General features: G+C 43.3%; 1 protein-coding gene across 4 annotated transcripts in view; it reads left to right on the top strand.

Moving 5' to 3' along the window:
• The window catches only part of OPHN1 (oligophrenin 1), a 634131-nt gene that overhangs the window by 145927 nt on the left and 473374 nt on the right, over positions 1–14830 (top strand). The window lies entirely within an intron of this gene.

Raw genomic sequence — 14830 nt, 5'->3', positions numbered from 1 at the left:
AATCAAGGATATGGCAGTAGCAAGGTCTAAGAAGAAAGAGCAGACCAGTGGATGTGCCCCCAGTGCTTAATATCATCAGTTAAGTTGGCATGGGCATTTTTTGAGTGACTGGCATTCAAGAAAAGTGAGGTCTCCAGATAGCATTGCAATTCTAGATTCCATTCAGGTCATCTCATATCTCATGAACATAAATACTTAACTGGAAAAGTATATAACTGAAGGAGAGATGAACGTTTGAAATAAAAAATGTGGTATGAAAATAATTAATCTCTTAAGTGACATGATAATTGCTACATAGCATTGAATAAAGAAGATGAAGATGGGTAGATGTGAAAACCTCTGATTTACTTTCATTCCTGGATGAGAATAAGAAAATGGAACATAAGGATATGCTATAGTGGTTGACCTCATGTCCTTTGAGGAAAAAAGATCATTTCTATTATATATTTCCTGTGTCCCAGACCTGGGCTGAGGAATTTACATACGCTGTTTTCCTTAATTCTTACAGCAAACCTGTGAGGTAGTATATATAATATCCATTATTGCACTGAAGAAACTGAGGCTCAGAAAGGTTAAATTTCTATCAGTTTTTTTTCCTACTTCTTTGCCAGTGGAGGCAACCTGCATACCTACCTACAAGGGAGGTGACCAACTGTCCATGTGAAAGTTGTTTTCAAGAAACTATCTAGAATTATCCAAGTAGTAAAATGTAGTAGAGCACTGAACTAAGGACTAGAAAATGTAGTTTCTACCAGAGTGGTATCAGTTATTGCCTCTCAGTTCCAACACTCCTCAATACCTGTTCTATGAAAACTGACAAAATTCCTTTTAGCATCTCTCCTTTACAGTGAGCAAGATGTTAAACTTTCTCAGCAGAGCATTCTGGACAGATATTGCAGGAAGAAGGGGTTCTCTTGAAGTTGCTGGCTGTTGCATGGGTGGATCAGTAGAGTGGGAATGAGATGTCCAGTGAGATCTAACCCAGCCACATACACAGAGTACATGTTCCCTCAATGACCTGGAAGCCTCCACCTGGCCTGCCTGACAATAACCTTTATGCAGGTCTCTCAATATAGGTCTCTCTCTGAAGGACTCCCCACTCATGGTGCCCTTGGTTTCCCAGTGCAGGCCTCCACTTAGTCCTCCTGCTGACTGGAGGTTTATAGAGAGCTGCTGCTCCTTGCTTCCTCTGCCAGTCCCATACAGCCTGCTTGCATCCTAGGAAGTTCCCACTGAGGCAGGCTGGTCCTGTGAAGCTTACCTGCAACCTACAGGCATACCTCGGAGTACTGAGGGTTTAGTTCTAGACCACAGCAGGATTACAAATATTGCAATAAAGCAAGGCAAATGAATTTTTTGGTTTCCCAGTGCATGTAAAAGTTATGTTTACACCAAACTGTAGTTTTTAAAACGTGTAATAACAGTATATCTAAAAACACAATGTTCATACCTTAATTAAAAACGCTTTAGTGCTAAAAAGTACTAATCATCATCTGAACTTTCAGCAAGGCATAATCTTTTTGCTAGTGGAGCCTTAATATTAATGGCTGCTGACTAATCAGGGTATGGTTGCTAAAGGCTGGGATAACTGTGGCAACCTGTTAAAATAAGACAACAAATGAAGTTTACCACATTGATTAGCTCTCTTTCATGAACGATTTCTCTGAGGTATGTGATGCTGTCTGATAGCGTTTTACTAACTGTACATTTTCTTTCAAAATGGAAGTTGGTCTTCTCAAACCCTGCTGTTGCTTTATCAACTAAGTTTATGTAATATTCTAAGTACTTTTTTTTTTCCAGATTGGCTAAAAGCTTATTTAAGAATTAGACTTAATGAGTTTGTGAAAATACATCAAGGTTTTTTTTATTTTTTCTATTATTTATTTATTATTATTATTTTTTATTTTTTTATTTTTTATTTTTTTATTTTGGTATCATTAATCTACAATTACATGAAGAACATTATGTTTACTAGACTCCTCCCTTCAGAAAGTCCCACCCACATACCCCTTCACAGTCTCTGTCCATCAGCGTAGTAAGATGCTGTAAAATCACTACTTGTCTTCTCTGTGTTGTAGAGCCTGCCCGGTATACCCCCAACATTATACATGCTAACTGTAATGCCCCCTTTCTTTTTCCCCGGCCTTTTTCCCTCCCTTTCCACCCATCCTCCCCAGACCCTTTCCCTTTGGTAACTGTTAGTCCATTCGTGGGTTCTGTGATCCTGCTGCTGTTTTGTTGCTTCACTTTTTCTTTGTTCCTATACTCCACATATGAGTGAAATCATTTAGTACTTGTCTTTCTCCACTTGGCTTATTTTACTGAGCATAATACCCTCTAGCTCCATCCACGTTGTTGCAAATGGTAGGATTTGTTTTCTTCTTATGGCTGAATAATATTCCATTGTGTATATGTATCATATCTTCTTTATCCATTCATCTACTGATGGACATTTAGGTTGCTTCCATTTCTTGGCTATTGTAAATAGTGCAGCGATAAACATAGGGGTGCATCTGTGTTTTTCAAACTGGGCTGCTGCATTCTTAGGGTAAATTCCTAGAAGTGGAATTCCTGGGTCAAATGGTATTTCTATTTTGAGCTTTTTGAGAAAACTCCGTACTGCTTTCCACAATGGTTGAACTAATTTACATTCCCACCAACAGTGTAGGAGGGTTCCCCTTCTTCCACAACCTTGCCAACATTTGTTATTGTTTGCCTTTTGGATGGTGGAGATCCTTACTGGTGTGAGGTGATATCTCATTGTGGTTTTAATTTGCATTTCTCTGATGACAAGTGATGTGGAGCATCTTTTCATGTGTCTGTTGGCCATCTGAATTTCTTCTTTAGAGAACTGTCTATTCAGCTCCTATGCACAATTTTTAATTGGATTATTTGCTTTTTGTTTCTTGAGGTGAGGTGTGTGAGGTCTTTATATATTTTGGATGTCAACCCTTTATTGGATCTGTCATTTATCAATATATTCTCTCATACTGTAGGATACCTTTTTGTTCTATTGATGGTATCCTTTGCTGTACAGAAGATTTTCAGCTTGATATAGTCCCACCTGTTCATTTTTGCTTTTGTTTTCCTTGTCCAGGGAGATATGTTCATGAAGAAGTCACTCATGTTTATGTCCATGAGATTTTTGCCTATGATTTTTTCTAGGAGTTTTATGGTTTCATGACTTACATTCAAGTCTTTGATCCATTTCGAATTTACTTTTGTGCATGGGGTTAGACAGTGATACAGTTTCATTCTCTTCCATGTAGCTGTCCAGTTTTGCCAGCACCATCTGTTGAAGAGACTGTCATTTCCCCATTGTATGTCCATAGCTCCTTTATCATATATTAATTGGCCATATATGTTTGGGTTAATGCCTGGAGTCCCTATTCTGTTCCACTGGTCTGTGGCTCTGTTCTTGTGCCAGTACCAAATTGTCTTGATTACTGTGACTTTGTAGTAGAACTTGAAGTTGGGGAGTGAGATTCCCCACTCTTTATTCTTCTTTCTCAGTATTGCTTTGGCTATTCAGGGTCCTTGGTGTTTCCATATGAATTTTTGAACTCTTTGTTCCAGTTTGTTGAAGAGTGTTTTTAGTAATTTGATGGGGATTGCATCAAATCTGTATATTGCTTTGGGCAGGATGACCATTTTGACTATATTAATTCTTCCTAGTCAAGAGCATGGGATGAGTTTCCATTTGTTAGTGTCTTCTTTAATTTCTCTTAAGACTCTCTTATAGTTTTCAGGGTATAGGTCTTTCACTTCTTTGGTTAGGTTTATTCCTAGGTATTTTATTCTTTTTGATGCAATTGTGAATGGAATTGTTTTCCTGATTTCTCTTTCTATTAGTTCATTGTTAGTGTATAGGAAAGCCACAGATTTCTGTGTGTTAATTTTGTATCCTGCAACTTTGCTGTATTCCAATATCAGTTCTAGTAGTTTTGGAGTGGAGTCTTCAGGGTTTTTTATGTACAATATCATGTCATCTGCAAATACTGACAGTTTAACTTCTTCTTTACCAATCTGGATTCTTTGTATTTCTTTGTTTTGTATAATTACCATGGCTAGGACCTCCAGTACTATGTTGAATAACAGTGGGGAGAGTGGGCATCCCTGTCTTGTTCCCGATCTCAGAGGAAAAGCTTTCAGCTTCTCGCTGTTCAGTATGATGTTGGCTTTGGTTTTATTATATATGGCCTTTATTATGTTGAGGTACTTGCCCTCTGTACCCGTTTTGCTGAGAGTTTTTATCATGAATGGATGTTGAATTTTGTTGAATGCTTTTTCAGCATCTATGGAGATGATCATGTGGGTTTTGTCTTTCTTTTTGTTGATGTCGTGTATGATGTTGATGGATTTTTGAATGTTGTACCATCTTTGCATCCCTGGGATGAATCCCACTTGATCGTGGTGTATGATCCTTTTGATATATTTTTGAATTTGATTTGCTAACATTTTATTGAGTATTTTTGCATCTATGTTCATCAGAGATATTGGTCTGTAATTTTATTTTTTGGTGGGGTGTTTGCCTGGTTTTGGTATTCCGGTGATGTTGGCATCATAGAATGAGTTTGGGAGTATTCCCTCCTCTTCTATTTTTTGGAAAACTTTAAGGAGAATGGCTATTATATCTTCTCTGTATGTCTGATAAAATTCCAAGGTAAATCCATCTGGCCAGGGTTTTTCTTTCTTGGGTAGTTTTTAGATTACTGCTTCAATTTCTTTGCTGGTAGTTGGTTTGTTTAGATTTTGTGTTTCTACCTTGGTCAGTCTTGGAAGGTTGTATTTTTCTAGGAAGTCCATTTCTTCTAGGTTTTCTAGCTTCTTAGCATATAGGTTTTCATAGTAGTATCTAATAATTATTTGTATTTCTGTTGGTTCCATCGTGATGTTTCCTTTCTCGTTTCTGATTCTGTTGATGTGTGTTGACTCTCTTTTTCTGTTAATAAGTCTTGCTAGAGGCTTATCTGTTTTATTTTCCCATAGAACCAGCTCTTGGTTTCCTTGATTTTTTCTACTGTTTTATTCTTCTCAATTTTGTTAATTTTTTCTCTGATCTTTATTATGTCCCTCCTTCTGCTGACTTTAGGCCTCATTTGTTCTTCTTTTTCCAATTTGGTAATTATGATGTTAGACTATTCATTTGGGTTTGTTCTTCCTTCTTAAATATGCCTGAATTGCTATATACTTTCCTCTTAAGACTGCTTTCGCTGCGTCCCACAGAAGTTGGAGCTTTGTGTTGTTGTTGTTATTTATTTCCATATATTGCTGGATCTCCATTTTAATTTGGTCGTTGATCTGTTGACTATTTAGAAGCGTGTTGTTAAGCGTCCATGTGTTTGTGAGCCTTTTTGCTTTCTTTGTATAATTTATTTCTAGTTTTTTTCCTTTGTGGTCTGAAAAGTTGGTTGGTAGAATTTCAATCTTTTTTAATTTACTGGAGCTCTTTTTGTGGCCTAGTATGTGGTCTATTCTGGAGAATGTTCCATGTGCACTTGAGAAGAATGTGTATCCTGTTGCTTTTGGGTGTAGATTTCTACAGATGTCTATTGGGTCCATCATCTATTGTGTTGTTTAGTTCCTCTGTGTCCTTACTTATTTTCTGTCTGATGGATCTGTCCTTTGGAGTGAGTGGTGTGTTGAAATCTCCTAAAATGAATGCATTGCATTCTATTTCCTCCTTTAGTTTTGTTAGTATTTGTTTTACATATGCTGGTGCTCCTGTGTTGTGTGCATATATATTTATAATGGTTATATCCTTTTGTTGGACTAAGCCCTTTATGATTATGTAATGTCCTTCTTTATCTCTTGTTACTTTCTTTGTTTTGAAATCTATTTTGTCTGATACTAGTTCTGCAACACCTGCTTTTTTCCTCCCTATTGTTTGCATGAAACATCTTTTTCCATCCCTTGCCTTTTAGTCTGTGCATGTCTTTGGGTTTGTGGTGAGTCTCTTGTAAGCAGCATATAGGTGGGTCTTGTTTTTTTATCCATTCACTGACTCTATGTCTTTTGATTGGTGCATTCAGTCAATTTACATGTAGGGTGATTATCGATAGGTATGTACTTGTTGCCATTTCAGGTGTTAGATTCATGGTTAGCAAAGGTTGCAGGTTACTTTCCTTACTATCTAAGAGTCTAACTTAACTCACTTAGTATGCTATTACAAAGACAATCTAAAGGTTCTTTTCTGTTTCTCCTCCTTTTTCTTCCTCCTTCATTCTTTATATATTAGGTATCAAATTCTGTACTTTTTGTCTATCCCTTGATTGACTTTGGGGATAGTCTATTTAATTTTGCATTTGCCTCGCAATTGGCTGCTCTCCACCCTCCCTACCATGGTTTTACTGCCTCTGGTGATAGCTATCCAACCCTAGGAACACTTCCATCTATAGCAGTCCCTCCAAAATAGACTGCAGAGATGGTTTGTGGGAGGTAAACTCTCTCAGCTTTTGCTTATCTGGAAATTGTTTAATCCCTCCTTCAAATTTAAATGATAATCTCACCGGATAAAGTAATCTTGGTTCCAGGGCCTTCTGTTTCATGGCATTAAATACATCATGCCACTCCCTTCTGGCCTGTAAGGTTTCTGCTGAGATGTCTGATGTTAGCCTGATGGGCTTTCCTTTGTATGTGATCTTATTTCTGCCTCTGGCTGCTTTTAACAGTCTGTCCTTATCCTTGTTCTTTCCCATTTTAATTACTATGTGTCTTGGTGTTGTCTTCCTTGGGTCCCTTGTATTGGGAGATCTGTGGATCTCCATGGCCTGAGAGACAATCTCCTTCCCAAGATTGGGGAAGTTTTCAGCGACTACCTCCTCAAAGACACTTTCTGTCCCTTTCTCTCTCTCTTCTTCTGGTATCCCTATGATGCAAATATTGTTCCACTTGGGTTTGTCACACAGTTCTCTCAATATTCTTTCATTTTTAGAGATCCTTTTTTCTCTCTGTGCCTCAGATTCTTTGTATTCCTCTTCTCTAGTTTCTATTTCATTTATTGTCTCCTCCACCGTATCCAACCTACTTTTAATACCCTCCATCATCCTCTTCAATGATTGGGTCTCTGACCTGAATTCATTCCTGAGTTCTTGGATGTCTTTCCGTACCTCCATTAGAATGTTGATGATTTTCATTTTGAACTCCCTTTCAGGAAGAGTCACGAGGTCCATATCATTTAAATCTTTTTCGGGAGTTGTGTTAATAAGTTTACTCTTGGCAAGGTTCCTTTGGCGTTTCATGTTTGTATATAGTGCACTCTAGTGTCCGGAAGCTCTATTCCAGAGCTGCTCAGTCCCTGAAGCAATGTCGGCGGTCGCAGGGGAGTGGTACTGGTACCTGGGGGGAGGAAAGAGCTGTTCCCTACCTCCTGACTGCTGTGCCTGTCTCCACTGCCTGAGCCAGTGTGCCGGTCACGCAGGTATATTTTTGTCTCTGAGGAGCCGGATATGGATCCCTTCTTTCCACAAGCAGCCGGAATCCCAGTCTCCCCAGGAACTCTGCCTGTATTAACTTTCCAACCCAGTAGTTATGCGAGTCTCATGAAAGCACCATGAAATGTGCTCCCAGCACAGATCTCCGGTGCTAGGTATTCAGCAGTCCCCAGCCTTCCACTCCCTCCCTGGTCCGTTTCTCTTCCTCCCGCCTGTGAGCTGGGGTGGGGGAAGGGCTCGGGTCCGGCAGAGCCACAGCTCTGGTACATTACCCCATTCAGTGAGGTCTGCTCTTTTCTCCAGGTGTGTGCTGTCTGATGCCATCTTCTTTCCTGTTGCTCTCTCAGGATTAGTTGCACCAATTAAATTTTCTAATTGTATCCAGTTTTAGGAGGAAGCCTCTGCCTCTCCTCTCGTGCCACCATCTTTAATCCATTCTACTCTGTGTCTTTTGATTGGTGCATTCAGTCCATTTGCATTTAGGGTGATTATTGAAAGATATGTACTTATTGCCATTGCAGGGTTTAAGTGTGTGGTCACCAAAGTTCAAGGTTAGCTTCTTTACTCCCTTACTGTCAAACTTAAATAGCTTTTGATCTATTATAAGCACAGTCTGATGATTCTTTATTTCTCTCCCTTCTTATTCCTCCTTCAACATTCTTCATATGATGGGTATTTTTCCAAATCCTTTTTTTTCCTTTCAATAGTCTTCACAGTTCCTGGTGAAGGACCAGGAACAAATTCCATCTTAAGAAACCACATTCTTTGCTCATTCATGAGAAGGAACTTATCTGTTAAAGTGTTATCATGAGATTGTAGCAATTTAGCCACATCTTCAGGCTTGAATTTCCTTTGCCCAGATTCATCAGAAGAATCACTATGTGTGACACCTGTAGCCTTATAAAATATGTTTCTTAAATCATAGGACTTCAAAGTTGAAATTGTCACCTTGATCAATGGGCTGCAGAATGGATACAATGCTGTGTTAGCAGGCATGAAAACATTAATCTATTGCACATTGACATCAGCGCTCTTGGGGGACCTGGAGCATTTTCAGTGTGAAGTCATATTTTGAAAGTGATCTTTTCTGAGCCATAGGTCTCAGTAGCTTAAACTATTCAGTACACTGTGTTGTAAAGAGAGGCACAGCACCCAGGCTTTGTTGTTCCAGTGATAGAGCACAGTCATAGTAGATTTAGCACAATTATAATTGTTAAGGGCCTCAGAAGTTTTGGAATGGTAAATGAGCATTGGCTTCAACCTAAAGTCAGAAATAGCATTAGCCCCTAACAAGAGTACACCTGTCCTTTGAAGCTTTGAAGCCAGGTACTGACTTCTCTGTAGCTGTGAAATTTCTAGATAGCATCTTATCCCAATAGAAGCTGTTACGTTTACATTGAGTGTCTGTTGTTTAGAGTAGATAACTGCATTATCTTAGCTAAATCTTTTGGAAAGCTGGGAGCTTCTCCATCAGCACTTGCTGCTTCACCTTGCACTTTCATGTTATGGAAATGGTTTCTTTCCTTAAACCTCATGAACCAACCTCTACTAGCTTCAGGCTTTTCTTCTACAGCTTCCTCACCTCTCTCAGCCTTCGTAGGAATGAAGAGATTCAGGACATGCTCTGCATTACATGTTGGCTCAAGGGAGTGTTGTGGCTCATTTGATGTTCAATCCATAACACTAAAACTTTCTCTGTATCAGCAAATAAGGCTGTTTTGCTTTCATATCATTCATGTGTTCACTAGAGTAACGGTTTTAATTTCTTTCAAGAATTTTTCCTTTGCATTCATCATTTGTCCATTTGGCACAAGAGGCCTAGCTTTTGGGCTGTCTGACATTTCAAAATGCCTTCCTCACTGAGCTTAATCATTTCTAGCTTTTGATTTAAAGTGACAGATGGAAAGCCTTCTTTTCACTTGAACACTTACAAGCCATTGTAGGGTTATTAATTGGCCTAATTTCAATATTTTTGTGTCTTAGGGAATAGGGAGACCTTAGGAAAAAGAGAGAGATGGAGGAACTGTTCAGTGGAGCAATCAGAACACACACAACATTTACTGATTAAATTTACTCTTACAGGGTGTACTTTGTGGTGCCCCAAAACTGTTAACAATAGTAACATCAAAGATCACTGAAAAAAACAGTAAAATGAAACAAAAAAATAATAATGCTCTACACTTTGATCTGATACAGCACTGCATGTCAATTTTATCTCTGAAGGGCCCCCACCAGTAAGATGGCGAACTTCCAGCTTCTCTTCCGGGTCCTCAGTTCCCGACGGCACCACCTAAAGACCAATCACCTCTCTCCCCACTCCCACTCCCAGCACCTAGCCAATAGCCACCAGCCCCGTAGAAGTAACACCACAATCACCCCATGCCCCTTCCTATATAACCCAGCACCTTTCCCCAATAAAGCGGAATTCTCCAGTGAATTGCTGCTGTGTGTTGCTCCTTTCCTTTCATTGGTGCCGAAACCCGGGAGACGGGACACCCCAACTGGGCCCCGTCTTCCCCCCAACACCAGCAGCAGCTTGCCCTCGTCCTCTTTTTCCGGCGCTGGCTCCTCACACTCACCACTCCTCTTTGGCCTTTAGGTAAGTTTTCCCCTGGAGTGGGCCGCTCTTCCCTGAGCTATCGCAGTGCCATTGACTGTGATCGTCCGGCAAGGCCCTGATGCTTGGGAATGAAGAAGGAACTCTCCCCGCCTCCGGCCTTCACGGCTGCAGCAGACCCTCAGGCCCCCCTCCAACAGCCATAAATTGCCGCCTACGGCCTTCACGGCTGCTGCAGACCCTCAGGCCCCCCTCCAACAGCCACAAATTGCCACCTCCGGCCTTCACAGCTGCTGCAGACCCTCAGGCCCTCCTCCAGCAGCCACAAATTGCCACCTCTGGCCTTCACAGCTGCTGCAGACCCTCAGGCCCCCCTCCAACAGCCATAAATTGCTGCCTCCGGCCTTCACAGCTGCTGCAGACCCTCAGGCCCCTCCTCCAACAGCCATAAACGAGGTGACTCCTTTGTTAATGAGAACGCTCCCTTTTCCACTTCTTCCTTCTGTTCTACCTGCCGAAATCCATTCCATCCGCCGAAAATTCCTAGTACTAGGTACCTCAGACTCCGGCACTCTGCCTTCTTAGAGAAGTCTGGGTGACGACCCACACTTCCTAAGAAACCGACTCGTATACGCGTTTCCGCAGACCACCAAGGATCATCAGGGACGCCCTTTGTCTCCTTGCAGTCTGTTCCCAGTCCGAGGATCTCCGTTCGTCTTCCCCTGTTTGTCTCCTTCTCTGTCCTTTAGCCATGGGAGCCTCCTCATCCCTCCCTGAAAGTTCACCTCTTGAATGCCTGCTCAAGTATCTAGCCACCCTCTCCCTGACGCCTGATATAAAACCAAAACTTCTCCGCAAATACTGCTCCCAAGATTGGCCGACATAGCCCCTAAATAATAACAACCAATGGCCTGCAGGGGGAACTCTTGATCCTAACGTCACTCGCGATCTCTTTAACTACTGCCAGCACCTGAAAAACTGGAAGGAGATTCCCTATACCAACGCTTTCTGCCTCCTCCCCCCGCCCCCCCCCAAGTTCTCCTAGCCTGCAAGCTGTCTCCCCTGCAAAAGCCACCCATTCACTCCCTTTCCCCTCCTCCTCCCGCCTCCCTCGCCGCTGCCGCTGCCTCCTTCCCCCCGCCTCCCCCCAAGTTCTCCTAGCCTGCAAACTGTTTCCCCCGCAAAAGCCTCCTGTTCACTCCCTTTCCCCTCCTCTCCTACAACAACCCCTCTCCCTTCCTCCACCACCATCTCCTCCCCCACCTCACCCCCCTTGCAGTTCAAGCCTGAGCCTTTCAGCCCCCCCTCTAACTAAATTCCAAGAGCCTCCTCTGTCTTTGCCCCCATCACCTGTTTCTCCCCCACAGACTGAGCCAGAACCCTTCAGTCCTCCTCAGACTCGGTCCTGAGGGCCTCCCAAAATTATCGTCCCCCCTCCGAGAGGTAGCAGGATCCGAAGGCATCGTGCATGTTCACGTCCCTTTCTCCTTAAAAGATTTAGCCCAACTTGAGAAACGCCTAAGTTCCTTTTCCACTGATCCCACAACATATATCAGAGAGTTTCAATAGACCCTCCAGTCATACAGCCTCACACATCATGACATTTTCATGCTTCTAGCCAATACCCTCCTTGCTGAAGAGCATAGACGAGTTTGAGACTTCGCCCAAACGCACGCCACCTAAACCCACAGGGCTGACCCCACCTTTCCCCTGGCCCCACCGCTGTCCCCAAACAAGACCCACACTGAGATTATAACACCACCATGAGTCTCCGCTCTCGAGATATCTTCGCCTGCTGCTTAATAGCAGGTCTGAAAAAAGCAGCTCGTAAATAGTCAATTTTCAAAAGCTCCCTCCGAGTTCTTAGACAGACTCACTCAAGCCCTATTACAGTATACCAGCTTGGACCCAGAAACGCCTGACGGGAGACATGTCCTTATGACATACTTCCTAGCTCAAAGCTACCCCGACATTAAAGCTAAACTCAAAAAGTTAGAACAGGGCCCCGCTACCCCACAGACTGAGATCCTAACAGTGGCCTTTAAAGTCTTCCATAACTGGGAGGAGGAGAAAGAACGCCGTAAACAAAAGGCTGATCAGCCCAATTTCCAAATGTTGGCCTAGCTGATTAAAACACAACCTGGGCACTCTTCTACAAACAAGCCCCCCACAGGAGCTTGTTTCAAGTGCGGACAAGAAGGACATTGGTCAAGGGCATGCCCCTACCCCAGATCTCCTACCACCCCATGCCCCAGATGCCACAAAAAGGGCCACTGGGGGTCTGATTGCCCAGCCACCCGAAGGGCAGGCTGGACGAACAACCCCCATCCTAAGCCCACCATAGTGGAGCTGGCAGAAGAAGATTGATGGGGCCCGGGGTCTTCTCGCCCGACCATTTCCATCACCAAACAAGAGCCCAGAGTTACTTTAATAGTAGACAGTCGCCCCATCTCCTTCCTCTTAGATACAGGAGCCACTTTCTCAGTCTTGCAGGAATACCGGGGCCCTACCATGCCTGCCATTACTCCTATAGTCGGGGTAGGAGGTAAACAGATTTTTCCATTAAACCCCCCCCTTTTATGCACAATCCAAGACAATCCCATACCTTTCTCCCACTCCTTCCTAGTTATGCCCCAGTGTCCCATCCCCTTACTAAGACAGGACATCCTTTCTCTCCTCCATGTTTCCATAACTATATCCACTCCCACAGCCCCCAGTACTCCCTTTCTAATGGCCCTCATAGCCAACGACCCCCCTCTACCCAATGAAAGCTCCAGTTCCGCCCTCATACACCCTGTAAATCCCAGAGTTTGAGACATTACAAGCCCCTCCGTAGCTCTATGTCCTCCTGCCTCTATCAAATTACGTGACCCCTCTCAGTATATCTGTCAGGCCCAATACCCCCTAACCACTTCAGCCCTCATAGGCCTCCAACCCATCATTCAAGATCTTTTAAACAAAAATTACATCAGACCCACTCACTCCCCATTTAATACCCCCATATTAGCTGTTAAAAAAACCAACAGATCTTTCAGCCTCGTCCAAGACCTTCACCTCATCAACATGGCCATTGTCCCTATCCATCCCTTAGTCCCAAATCCATACACACTTTTATCAGTGCCCTGCCTTGGCCTCCCGAGACCCCTCCTTCCAAGATTTTTTCGCCTTCACCTGGACGGACCCATACACAAGACATTCTGAACAACTCACCTGGACAGTTTTGCCACAAAGCTTCCGAGTCCACCGTATTGCAATATGTGGACGATCTTCTACTCTGCAGTCCCTCGTGAGAACAGTCTCAACTTGACACTGCCTCCCTACTTAACCTTCTAGCTTCCAGAAGTTACCGAGTATCCCCTGTCAAAGCTCAAATCTCTTCCCCTTCTGTCACTTACCTCCGATTTCTTCTATCTCAACAAAGAAAGTCCATTGCCTTAGAGAGAAAATGGCTCCTCTCTGACCTGCCCATTCCCAAAACAACACAGAAATCCTTTCCTTTCTAGGCCTGGCTGGGTATTTTAGAGCATGGATCCCTAACTTCTCCCTGTTAGCAAGACCCCTATACGACCTCAGCAAGGGCCCCCCTGAAGAACCGTTATCCTCCTCACCCCGACACTCTTTCATTAAGCTCCATCGAGCCCTTGTGGAAGCCCCAGCTCTCCATCTTCCTGATTTGTCGAAGCCCTTCTCATTATACATTCATGAGAAGTCCAGTCAAGCTCTAAGAGTCCTAAGCCAATATTATGGCCCATCCTTTGCCCCAGTAGCTTATCTTTCCAAGCAATTAGACCCCACAGTTCGGGGATGGGCCCTCTGCCTACGGGCATTAGCTGCTGGACAGCTCTTGCAGAGAGAAGCTCATAAACTGACATTCGGGGTGCCCCTTACCATTCTGTCCCCACATCACCTAAAAGATCTCTTAACCTACAAAAGTTTACAGACTCTCCCTCCCTCCAGACTCCTGACCTTACACTCCTCTTTCCTCCAAAATCCCATTCACCCCCTTTGCCATCCCTCCAGACTCCTGACCTTACTGTCCTCTTTCCTCCAAAATCCCATTCACCCCCTTTGCCATCCATACCCGAATCATGACTTTTTCCTCCTTTACCGCTCTCTTGCTTTTTCTCCTCATTCCTATTGTCTTCCCCGCCTCCCCAGCCTCCTTTGTATGGCGATTCAAAGTAAGACAGACTTACACACAGCATCAAACAAAAGTTACTGCCCTCATTGCCACATCAGACTGCCCTCTGAAACGCTGCTCCGAGCCTTTATACCTCCACTTTCCTCCCTCCACCGAAGTGTTCACTAGCAGCTACCTTTATTCTCCCTACCTCTGCTTCCTCTATGACCAAAGACAAGCCTATTGCAGGCGATGGCAAGACACCTACGGGGGATGTCCCTACTAGTCTTGCGCCATTCACTACATGAGTAACTCCCAGTACCCACAGTATTACTCCTCCAACCGTTTCATGAAATACCCCAACGGCTCATTCTCCTTATCAATCCCAGATCCCTAGGACTCTCGATGGGCCAACGGAGTCACAGCTTCAGTTTACTATGGGGGGATCCTTGACCCCCCACGGTACCCTTCATATCTCTCGAGAGTATGTTCCCTCTCACTCCTAGATCTCTCAAGTTGCATCAGATATTGTACATTCCGAAAAAGTCATTATCCAAACTCTTGACGGCACTTCTTCATCTTCTTATTCCTCCTACTCTTAGTTACAGCTTATTCAAGACACCACCATCTTTCTCAACCACAGCCTCAACACCGCCAATTGTTTCTTGTGCGCATCACTACAGCGCCCATTGCTAGCCACCATGCCCCTTAATATTTCCA

The sequence above is a fragment of the Manis pentadactyla genome, chromosome X (genome assembly GCF_030020395.1).
Source record: "Manis pentadactyla isolate mManPen7 chromosome X, mManPen7.hap1, whole genome shotgun sequence".
Classification (NCBI taxonomy): Eukaryota; Metazoa; Chordata; class Mammalia; order Pholidota; family Manidae; genus Manis; species Manis pentadactyla.
The sequence above is the reverse complement of the archived record's forward strand: the minus strand, read 5'-3'. Positions and strand labels throughout refer to the sequence as shown.